The sequence below is a fragment of the Polypterus senegalus genome, chromosome 12 (assembly GCF_016835505.1).
Source record: "Polypterus senegalus isolate Bchr_013 chromosome 12, ASM1683550v1, whole genome shotgun sequence".
NCBI classification, from domain to species: Eukaryota; Metazoa; Chordata; class Cladistia; order Polypteriformes; family Polypteridae; genus Polypterus; species Polypterus senegalus.
Window position 1 is genome coordinate 77,031,727 of NC_053165.1, and position 10,426 is coordinate 77,042,152.

Consider the following 10,426-nt stretch of genomic DNA (forward strand, 5'->3'; position numbering starts at 1 on the left):
GACTTGATGATGATGAGGGTCACGTAGACTTCTGGCTTTTAGTCCATCAATGTTGGAGTATCAGGATGCTTTGAGTTGGTGGAGGTGGCGCAGGAAAAAGAAACAGAAGAGAGAGTTGAGGTCAGAACGGATTTTAGAGCCACCATGAGTAGTTATTATGATGAACTGAACATACAGAGTATCAGGATTGAGTTAAAGTGAAGTTACGAGAAGGCCATGTTACACTAATGTGTTCTCAGCCGTGAGCTCCACCGTATCAGCCTGGTGAATTCCTATTGGGGGTTCATAGCAGCAGAAGGCCGCCTGCCCGCCTTACCACTTCTTTTAGGTTTAGCTTTTGGAATTCTAAGGAGACACTCATTTGAGGATCTGAGGTTACGATTTGGAATATAAGGTGTCAGACACTCCGATATATAAGATGGAGCAGATTATTTAAGGCTTTATAAACCATAAGCAGAATTTTAAAGTCAATCCTGAATGACACAGGTAACCAGTGTAGTGACATCAAACTGGTGTGATGTGCTCAGATTTTCTTTTCCTAGTTAGAGATTCTAGCAGCTCCATTCTGCTCTCGTTGCAAACGATTTATGTCTTTTTTGGGTGGTCCTGAGAGGAGTGCGTTACAGTAATCTAGTCGACTGAAAACAAACGCGTGAACTCATTTCTCAGCATCTTGCAATGATATCAGAGGTCTAACTTTTGCTATATTTCTTAAGTGATAAAGTGATCTGATTAATATGCGATTTAAAATTCAGATTACAGTCAACAATCACCCCTAAGCTGTTTACCTCCGTCTTGACTTTTAATCCTAATGTATCCAGTTTATTTCTAATAGCCTCATTGTATCCATTATTGCTGATCACTAAGATTTCAGTTTTCTCTTTATTTAACTTGAGAAAGTTACTATTCATCCATTCTGAGATACAAGTCAGACATTCTGTTAGTGAATCAATAGAATCAGGGTCATCAGGTGCTATTGATAAGTACAGCTGTGTGTCATCAGCATAGCTGTGGTAGCTCACGTTGTGCCCTGAGATAATCTGACCTAACAGAGGCATGTAGATTGAGAAGAGCAGCGGACCAGAATAGAGCCTTGTGGAACACCATATTGGATATCATGTCTTTGAGATGTGATTACCACAACTCACAAAATATTTTCTCCCTGCCAGGTAGGATTCAAACCAATTTAAGACCCTGCCAGAGAGGCCCACCCATTGACTAAGGCGATTTCTAAGAATGTTGTGATCAATGGTGTCAAATGCAGCACTCAGATCTAAGAGGATGAGAACAGATAAATGGCCTCTGTCTGCATTTCCCACAAGTCATTTACTACTTTAACGAGTGCAGTTTCTGTGCTGTGATTTGTTCTAAAACCTGACTGAAATTTATCAAGAATAGCAGGTTTATTGAGGTGGTCATTTAACTGCATAATGACTGCCTTCTCTAGAACTTTACTTAAGAAAGGCAGGTTAGAGATGGGTCTAAAATTTTCAAGAGCCGAGAGGTCGAGATTATGTTTCTTAAGAAGGGGTTTAACTACAGCAGTCTTAAGACAGTCTGGGAAGACCCCCGTATCTAATGACGAATTTACTATGTCAAGAACATTATCAATTAGCACGCCTGATACTTCCTTGAAATAATTTGTTGGTATTGGGTCAAGGACGCAGGTGGAGGATTTTAATTGAGAGATTATTTTCTTTAAATCAGGTAAATCTATCCTAGTGAAAGAGTTGAATTTGTTTATAACGGAATGCTGGGGTTTAGGAGGATCCTTAGTGTTGTAAGATGTATTAAGTTATTTCTAATATCATTCACTGTTTGATTGAAGAATACAGCGACAGCCTCACAGGTTTTACTGGAAGAACTTAGAAGGCATTCCTTTGAGCTACCTGGTTTAGCAGACGAGTCTGACTTATAAACCTGGCATATGCACTGCGTGTCACACTTCCATCCATCCATCCATCCACCCATCATCCAACCAACTATATCCCAACTACAGGGTCACGGGGGTCTGCTGGAGCCAATCCCAGCCAACACAGGGCGCAAGGCAGGAAACAAACCCCCGGCGGGGTGCCAGCCCACCGCAGGGCACACACACATGCCAAGCACACACGAGACAATTTAAGATCGCCAATCCACCTCACCTGCATGTCTTTGGATGGTGGGAGGAAACCCACGCAGACACGGGGAGAACATGCAGACTCCACGCAGGGAGGACCCGGGAAGTGAACCAAGACGGGTCTCCTAACTGTGAGGCAGCAGCGCTACCCACTGTGCCACCGTGCTGCACGTGTCGCACTTACCTTTAGGAATTACAATCACCTTGTGAACTCCTTGAGCCCCCGACGAAAAACAAGAAAGGCTCCTGTGGAAGGGCGTCGCTGTTCCCACTTTCTCCAAAGTGTTGCGTGGTCAGGAGTCAGAGGGGCTGTAAATAAACGCACGTTCACCCATCCAGCGACTACCCACATTTCAGGCCTCTTGTTTCATAACTCTGAGCCCAGGTCAAGAATTAAAACACGGGGATCCTTCTCCACTGCCGATGCTCCAGTAAATGACCGCCATCTCCCGTCTCTCTGGGGTTTCATGCTGAGGAGATGGAGGAAGGTCGCTGTTGTTCTTCTACTGGGTTGAGCGCAAACAGTCACCGTGTCACTCCCAAACCCTTAGCTGGTCTTCCCTTGAAATGTTTTCCCACACAAGCTGGACTTACTCTAGGAGTCTGATGGGGGGGCTACGCCATTTATAACTTCTTTTGTATGAATTTTCAGATTAAACACATCATCTTTGCATCAACACATCAGCTGTACAGATCCTACAAGTCACTCCTTTTAATTATTTCACACGTCAGTTTTTATTCATTAAATGTGTTTGTTACCTAAAACAAAGTCCAAGTGACAGGGTCTGACTGAGGGCACATTCAAGGAACGAGCCATACTGAGAGAGGGGCCCACAATGCACTGCAGGCAGAGAGAGAATGGGGCCTGGCATGAAGAAGACGGAGACTTGGCACACAGGAATCAAACTGGACTTCAAAGAGGGAGGATCACAGAAACACACGGAATGACTTCTGCTTGTCTTGGTTTGGTTTGGTTGGTCATTTTCTTATTAAATATGTCTTCTTTCATTTTGTTTTTAACATCTGCTTGCAGTTCTGGCCTGAGATGAGCTGTTTAAACAAGTGCTGCGCCGGTGCCAGTTTAGCACTGGAAGTGTTTCAGTTTGCCTGGTTGAGCTGTGCTTTGTGCCATCTGTGAGCCTGGAGCTATCTCAGACACGCCCGGTGTCACATGTCGTCACTCGTTATGGCATTCATTTCCTCGAAACTTAAATACAATATCAATTTTCAATCACTACCTGAGCGGTGGCACAGTGCTAAGCCTGCTGCCCCTCCATAAAGACACCAGGATTTGATTTCCAGGTGGTCCATGTATGGAGTTTGCACGTGTCCTCCATATCGGTGTGTGTTTGCCCCACAGTCTGGTTTGATGGATTGGTGTTGGTAAATTGCCTCGTGTGTGTGTGTTTATCCTATGGTGGACTGGCACCTTGTGGAGATATTGTTCCTGCCTGTGTCTGATGATTAGGGGGTACAGACTGCCGCTGACCCTTGATGCCACCCTGGATAAGCTGGTTGAGGTCATGGGCGGATGGATGGATAGCCATCTCTCTGACCAGTATGCCCAGTTTTTCCTTCTGACAAAGGGATTTACTTCTAGCAGACATTCATTTAAACATTTGTGTGGTTTAACAGATGGCTGTCATAAGGTGAGACATGTCACCTCTTGAACTGGTGAAGTGATCTGTGGCAGCAGCGAGCACAGCGGACCTGGTGCTACACCTCTTACCCCTTGCTTATCAGCACCAACAGTTTTATAAAGCACAATTGTCCCGATGTACTTCCAAAGGCAGTAAGCGAAGTGTGTGGTGCAATTCAGACACAGCAGGCCGGGACTCACGCCATCTTAAGCTGCCATCACAGATTTCACAAGAACTGCCCTTCTGTGCCAAATGAGGCCTTCAGCAAAGGTAAGGTGGGCAGGCGGGCAGGCGAGTGAGAAGAAATGGAGACACTTCCAGAAAGGAGGAGTGAGGCAGCCAGACATCGTCAAGAGAGAATGCCACCCCTCCATTACGCCATTTACCTTTTGGGGGCCGTCAGTATCCGCTCACCTCACTCACCATAAGTGTGCATTTTCTTGAATGAACGCCTGACAGCAAACACGTTAAAGTTGCCTCCTGTTGGGATCTCATTTGAGCTTCAGATTTAACGCATGAGTCTCATCATCTCCGGTGCCATCCTGATTTATCTCTGCAGGAATTCAGCTTTTACAGCAGTTCACGGGAGCTCCTGAATGTTCTAGAAGGGCTTGGCCTCGAGCTGCAATGCGTGCCCACCTGCCTGGTTAACTGGCACGAATTCACCTTTCACTCCTCTGACACACGTCTAGGTGGAGATGTCGCGTTCTGATTAGGCACACCAGGCTCAGGCAGCACAACACGTCGGCCACACACCGGGAAACAGAGGGCTGCTTTACTGGCATCGGCCTTCTTCTTCTTTTAATCTTCACTGTCGTAAGGTGGCATAAATAGAAAAGGCAAATGTATGCCAATCTGCTAAAAGCATCCAAAGATATAAAAAACATGAAATGGACCTACTTGAAGCAGGAAGGTCTCCCTCCGAGTCTTTCCATTAAACACAGACGTCTGCCTTCATAGACACTGACCACCAGCAGTGTGGTGGATGTGAGCTCTCGGGCCAGCCACTTGTCCGTTCTCCTTTGAAATCGCACCTGACGCCAACCCTACACAAAAAAAAAACAAATCACAGAATGAAATTAATGTAAGGAAACATAAAAAGGAGTGAATGTCATGAAGCAGATGAAAGAAACTCCACAGAACAGTAGGCACCAAGGGCACCAGGGGCACAAAAGGAAGAAAAGGAGGAATGGAGCACCTCAGAGGAACGGGAAGAGCGTCACTTAAAAAATAAAATAGATAAACTCGCAGCCCTCAGCCTGGCATCAATGGGCCACACAGTGAGTACAGCGGGCAGAAGGAGACTGCGAACCAGCGGCATGGCTTTGGCACAAGGCCCACTGTACCTGGGATCTACTGAGCCGTTTCTTTATTTGACGCTGCCATCCTCAGTGTGTGCTGTAACACTGCAGTTGATCCTTGCAATCAATAAAACGTCCATTTGCGTGGGCACGTGGCTCTCTGTCTCTTAGGGGCCAATGTTGCTTTCGGAGTGGGGTGCCATTACACCTCAGGGAATGTATGCCTTTTTTTTTTTTGTCGAAGATTTTCAAGCTAATTGCCAGGAAGAAAGAGTTTTCATTCACAATGCGGATGTGATTTACAGAGACATGCAGTGCAAGGTGCCGTCAAACTCCGTGTGGAAGAGCAGAACAAAGATGTCCTTTCTCGCTCCAACTCCTCACTCTTCCTCCAGCACTAATTTCTTGTAAATACATAAAGGGCCAGTCGTCCCATTCAATGAGCCTCCAGTTGGCTAAGCAAATACGTGGATCTTCTGATTCACTCCTTTAGCTTGAAAGGGTTAATCAAACGGCCCACTTTGAGTAATGTGTCATTTATATGGGGATTCAACAGGAAGGACAACCCTTAAACAAAGTGACACCTTTACTCTTCATACCTGTGACTCCATCATCAGCCTGCCATCCTGCCTCACTCAGTGCCCAGCACTTGTGGTGGTGGGCCCATCACTTCAGCGTTCCTGGCCATGTATCCCCCCCTTGAAAAAGGATTTACTCCAAACTGAATCCTACAGAAACCCACAGCAGAGTCAGCCAATCACCTGAAACTGCAGGAGGAAGCCCCGCCTCTAACTGTGAAATCAGCTGTCATAAGCAGCTGTAATAAGCAAGCATAAAAAGCAAGTCTAATAAGCAGCTGTATTGAGCAGCTGTAATAAACAACTGTAATGAGCAGCTGTAATAAGCAAGTGTAATAAGCAGCCACTGTAATAAGCAGCTGTCAGCACAGGTGTCCCATTCCCAGCGTGGCTGTACAAGTTAATCTATCCAAGGGACAAATTCTCTTCAGAGTTTATTGGCCATTTCAGAGTAAGGGAGGAAACCCTGAAGAAGACCATGTGAGCTCGTGAGGAGGCAGCTTACTGGGCAATGCAATGGCAGGCCTCGATGATGGTGACTGGATTTGGACGTTCAAAAACACGCCAACGACACGGACTAGGAGTACATTTATTGAATTGAACACAGACATTAGTGAAAGATGTTTATGTCCCCCCATGTCGACTCACGTTTGTGTAAATGTAATGACTTTCACCCTGCCTTTTTATGAACATGTCCCGGCCCACAAGCCCCTCTTGGTTCTTGGTGTCAATTCAGTAAACTTCATGTCAAATTCAATAAACACAAGGACTTGCTATTTAGGAGATGTCTGTGGTGTAAGTGGATGGTGCCCGTCTGCCTCCACTTCCTGACGTATCGTGAATCTCCCGCCATCAGCAGACAGAAGAGTGTGTTGAAGCTGGGAGATGACAATAGAAGGACCGCCGAGAACACGCCCCGTATATCCAGCAGACATTAGCGGCGACTCCCGAGTGCAGTGCGTGTTAGACGGTCCACCGTTTCGCTCCACCCTTGATTCCATCCTACATTCCATGAACTGGTTTCGCAGACTTGTGTGTGCGTTCATTAGAATTGCGGCAGACGGCGTGCAGACACGAACCTCTTGCTTTGTTCTTTCATGGCCGGCACAGAGAATTGTGTCTGTAGCGCACACCGAAGGTAACGCGTCTTGTTTGGCACATACGCAGAGTGAATTAAAGCAGGAGCAGAGGCAGGGGACACTAAACGCTCACCCGCTAACTGGTGTGATCAGACCTCTGCTTGGTGCCACCGAGTTCTCACCCACCAGTCCTCTGCGTATTCATTAACAGCATTTAACAGAATTTAATGTGGAGAATCAGCAGTGCGTGTGACGCTCATTCAGGAAGCAGATCTGGAAATCTTCTTACAGGCCTCATAAACGTAAAGGAGGCCTCAGAACGTCCGGATGTTATTAGTCTCACAATTAGTCTTTCTAGTCACCTCCATGATATCCAAACGCCAGAGGGGACCCAAGTTCAACCGAAAGATAGCAGAGTTAACTGGTGTTGGCAGAGAGAGAGCAGCGGCACCGCAGTCTTGACGTGATAGAAGATCGCAGCTCACAAATACAAGGAGACGGACCCCCTGGCTGTGGGGTCCCGGTGTACGACACGTTTACATGCCCCCCGTGTCTGTGAGGGCTTTGTCCTCATGTCGCAATGATGCGTCTGTTCAGTTAACAGGCAACTCTAAACAGCAAGAAATGAGCGAGTGTGTGCGAGGCCTGGCATGTGCCCGAGCAAAATGACAGCAGATAGCGCTGGCCAATGTGATGCTGACCCAGATTTAGATCTACTTAAAAAAATTGAATAAATAAATAAATAAATCTCTCTATTATAAAAAAAAAAAAATCTTGGGGAGGCAGACTAGGGAGGCGAGACGTGATCTTCTCAGAAGACAACTCGAAGTCCCGCGAGAGACACTTGAAGTTGCTCCCAGCTTTTAAAACAACGCCAAGCGACAAGTAAAACACGCAGCTGGCAGCAGATGACCCGACCACTTCTGTTTGGGTGCGTTCGGCCACCCTGACCCCCCCCTCTTCACAACGCGAGCAGCAGAGACACGAAGTGACAAGAAGGACAGCGGCTGGACAGGCTTTAAAATGATCGACGGGCAGGCCCCTTCACAACACGAGCAGCGTTACACGTCCTGCGAGAAAGAGATTGAACCACGTAAAAGTGAAAGTGAAAATAATGCAAATGTAACAACTCCCATGAAAATAACAATCTCTTTCAATTGTATATCCGGTAAAGCAAACACGGGGGTGGGAGAGCGAAGCCCCCTAGTAAATAAATAAATAACACCACTGCGCCCAAGGATGGCTACAGAGTTCAGGTATGGCCAAACATCCACCACCGACGCTGTGACCGGTGACATCACTTCCTGCGTGCTCACTGAATGACACACAGCTGCCGCCGCCACTAAGAGGACGATGGGCATGCATCATGGCTCATGTGAAAGATGACGTATTTAAATTCCTTTTTTTTCAACTAGATAATTGCACAGCTTAGTGTTCTTTCAATGAAACACACTTCAGAAACGGGACGCATTCCTCCAAGCAAACAGAACGTTTACAGCAGCGCCGAACCGATTAATCTACGCGCGTCACTCAGACACTCGCGTCTCATCTCTCAGCTGGAGACCCTCTGTTATATTGTGAGAAAGACCAGGAGATGCGCAAAGTCAAAAAAACTAGCCGAGGTCAAACCCGAGAGTCACCAGATCTACCAACTAATCCAAAATGAGAACGTAAATCAAAGGACAGGGACAAGAGCTAAAGAGTAGAGAACTGGCAAAATCAAAATGAAGCCCCTGAATGTCACCTGAACAAAATGGCCACTATGATGACCTTTTAACCTCTCGCCAACTGAACCCTCAAAGTTGTGACCTTAGAAGGCAAGCCCCCTCGCAACCAGGATCCGCATCGTGATGGTGCCACGTGAAAACAGGGGTGCATTAAACCTGAGTGTAGAATCAGAAAATCCGAGTTTAGGAACTCCCAGAGGACTCACATGATTAGCCAGAAGTCATTCAGGATAAAACATTAAAACAAACAAAACGATGACAATTACCGATCATAACGGCAGCCTCCAGCTCCCGCCAGTCGATGTGAGGAAATGAAACTGCATTTGCTAGCAAGCTCTTAAACGTTTGGCCTGAAGTTGTAACTTGACTGGAGAACGAAGTGTGCCGTACCTGAATGAAAACATCCAAACTTCAAAGGCATCGATAAGGGAGATCCAGCAGAATTCCGTCACCTTAACGGTGACTCGCAGGCCCAAGGACACCGGTGGAAATGGAGGAGTGAAGCCAGGAAGGACGTCAAGTGACGTCCGAGACGTGGAGTTGAAGCAGAAACCTGGACAACCTTCAAGAATTATTGGGATGTGACTTTGAGGCAGAGGTGTCACCCGCTGCACTCGGGTCCCAATCCAGGTGGTTCATCGTGCGCTGGGCGTGGCAACGCGGTATCAGCGCCGCCTCCCCACCTCCTCTTAGCCATTAGCTGGACTCTCTGCTCTCCTCCCGCCTGTCAGACTTTTAATTTCTTGGCAGACTACAAAGCTGACATTGGAAAGGTGCAAGTCTGTGACGTTCAGAGTAAAGAGTTCAACCATACGATAAAACAAACGCATTGAGAATCAATTCATCTGATTTGGATAAAAGAATATAAACTTGTGTTGGGCAATTAAACTTCAAAGGATTCAAAATGCATTTTCTAATCGTACGGTTCATGGCATGTAAGAAGTGCATTTCTGCAGGACATGTATGTAGTATGACTGGTGGATTCCTGCATGCGTGTATTTTTATTGCACGTGTGTTTCGAATCTCTTTTCGACAACTGCAGAACAATCTGGATGAGAGCAGGCCATTCAGCCCACCAAAGCTCGCCAGTCCTGTCCACCTAAGATAGTCCCTAAGGTCCTCCTGTCCACCACACCAGCGGGTCACGTGTTCCATGTGTCTGTGGTTCTCTGTGCCTTGACAACCTTGTGGGTGTTTGTGTGAAATGAGCAAGTGTCCAACTGGACCTCATTTTACAGCCGCAGGCTCACTCCGCTGGACTGATTCCTGACTGCAGTGGTTTATAGTTCAAAAGCCGCTCTGCGTGTCCTTTGGGTCTTCGGACGTCAACTCCACCGGTTCTAAATGGGCTCTGCAGTGAACTTATAAACTTGAGATGCTATATAAGTACAGAAGAAGGAATGCACACTAGCAGGACTGCTGTCACTCTCAGAATGAACTCTAAATTCCGCCCACCCTCCGCCGCCACAGAGCCCGGCGACAATGCGACAGTGATGACCCCCGACTTACTTTATGAAGCTCCTTTAGTTTTGAAAGACTGCATTCCTGCTCGGGCGTTTATAGCCGTTTCTGGGCTCAAGAGTCCGCTTTGCAGAATTCTCGGAATGTCGCCAGTCTCGTCGTCAGCTTCACCCCTGCACCCCCTCAAAGGATGTGTCACCACGTTCCCTTATTTGCTGTCTAATGGGGCGTATTTTTCAAGGATGATTATAGGCGCGGTTTATTTAAAGTTGAATCCGCCCTCTTCGTTCTAATTCCACGCTCCAAATACAACCTGCGCCATTCTTTATTATCTCCCTGAGACTCACCCCACTGCCCTCTCCCTCTGACCTCCCTCGACGTGGCAGCACCCGGGTGCACAAACAGCTGGCGCCTTCGATCGCCCGCCAACACAGTGGTTTTTCATGCTACAGACTACAACTCCCATAATGCCCCGCGAAGGTCTAACCCCAAAAAGGGCGCGTTCGACCCCAGTTACACGC

The 10,426-nt window shown here is 47.0% G+C and overlaps 1 long non-coding RNA gene across 3 annotated transcripts; it reads right to left on the minus strand.

Moving 5' to 3' along the window:
- Nucleotides 1-28: 28 nt before the first annotated feature.
- Nucleotides 29-10,333, minus strand: LOC120541126. 3 transcript variants are annotated; one of them, XR_005635947.1, is made up of 4 exons: nt 9,954-10,333; nt 4,660-4,805; nt 2,304-4,570; nt 29-68 (listed from the first exon to the last, which is right to left on the minus strand). It is a non-coding gene; the product is annotated as an uncharacterized LOC120541126 (long non-coding RNA). The 3 variants fall into 3 exon arrangements; XR_005635946.1 differs by lacking the exon at nt 2,304-4,570; XR_005635945.1 differs by having other exon boundaries at nt 2,304-4,805.
- Between the last annotated feature and the right edge of the window lie 93 nt (nt 10,334-10,426).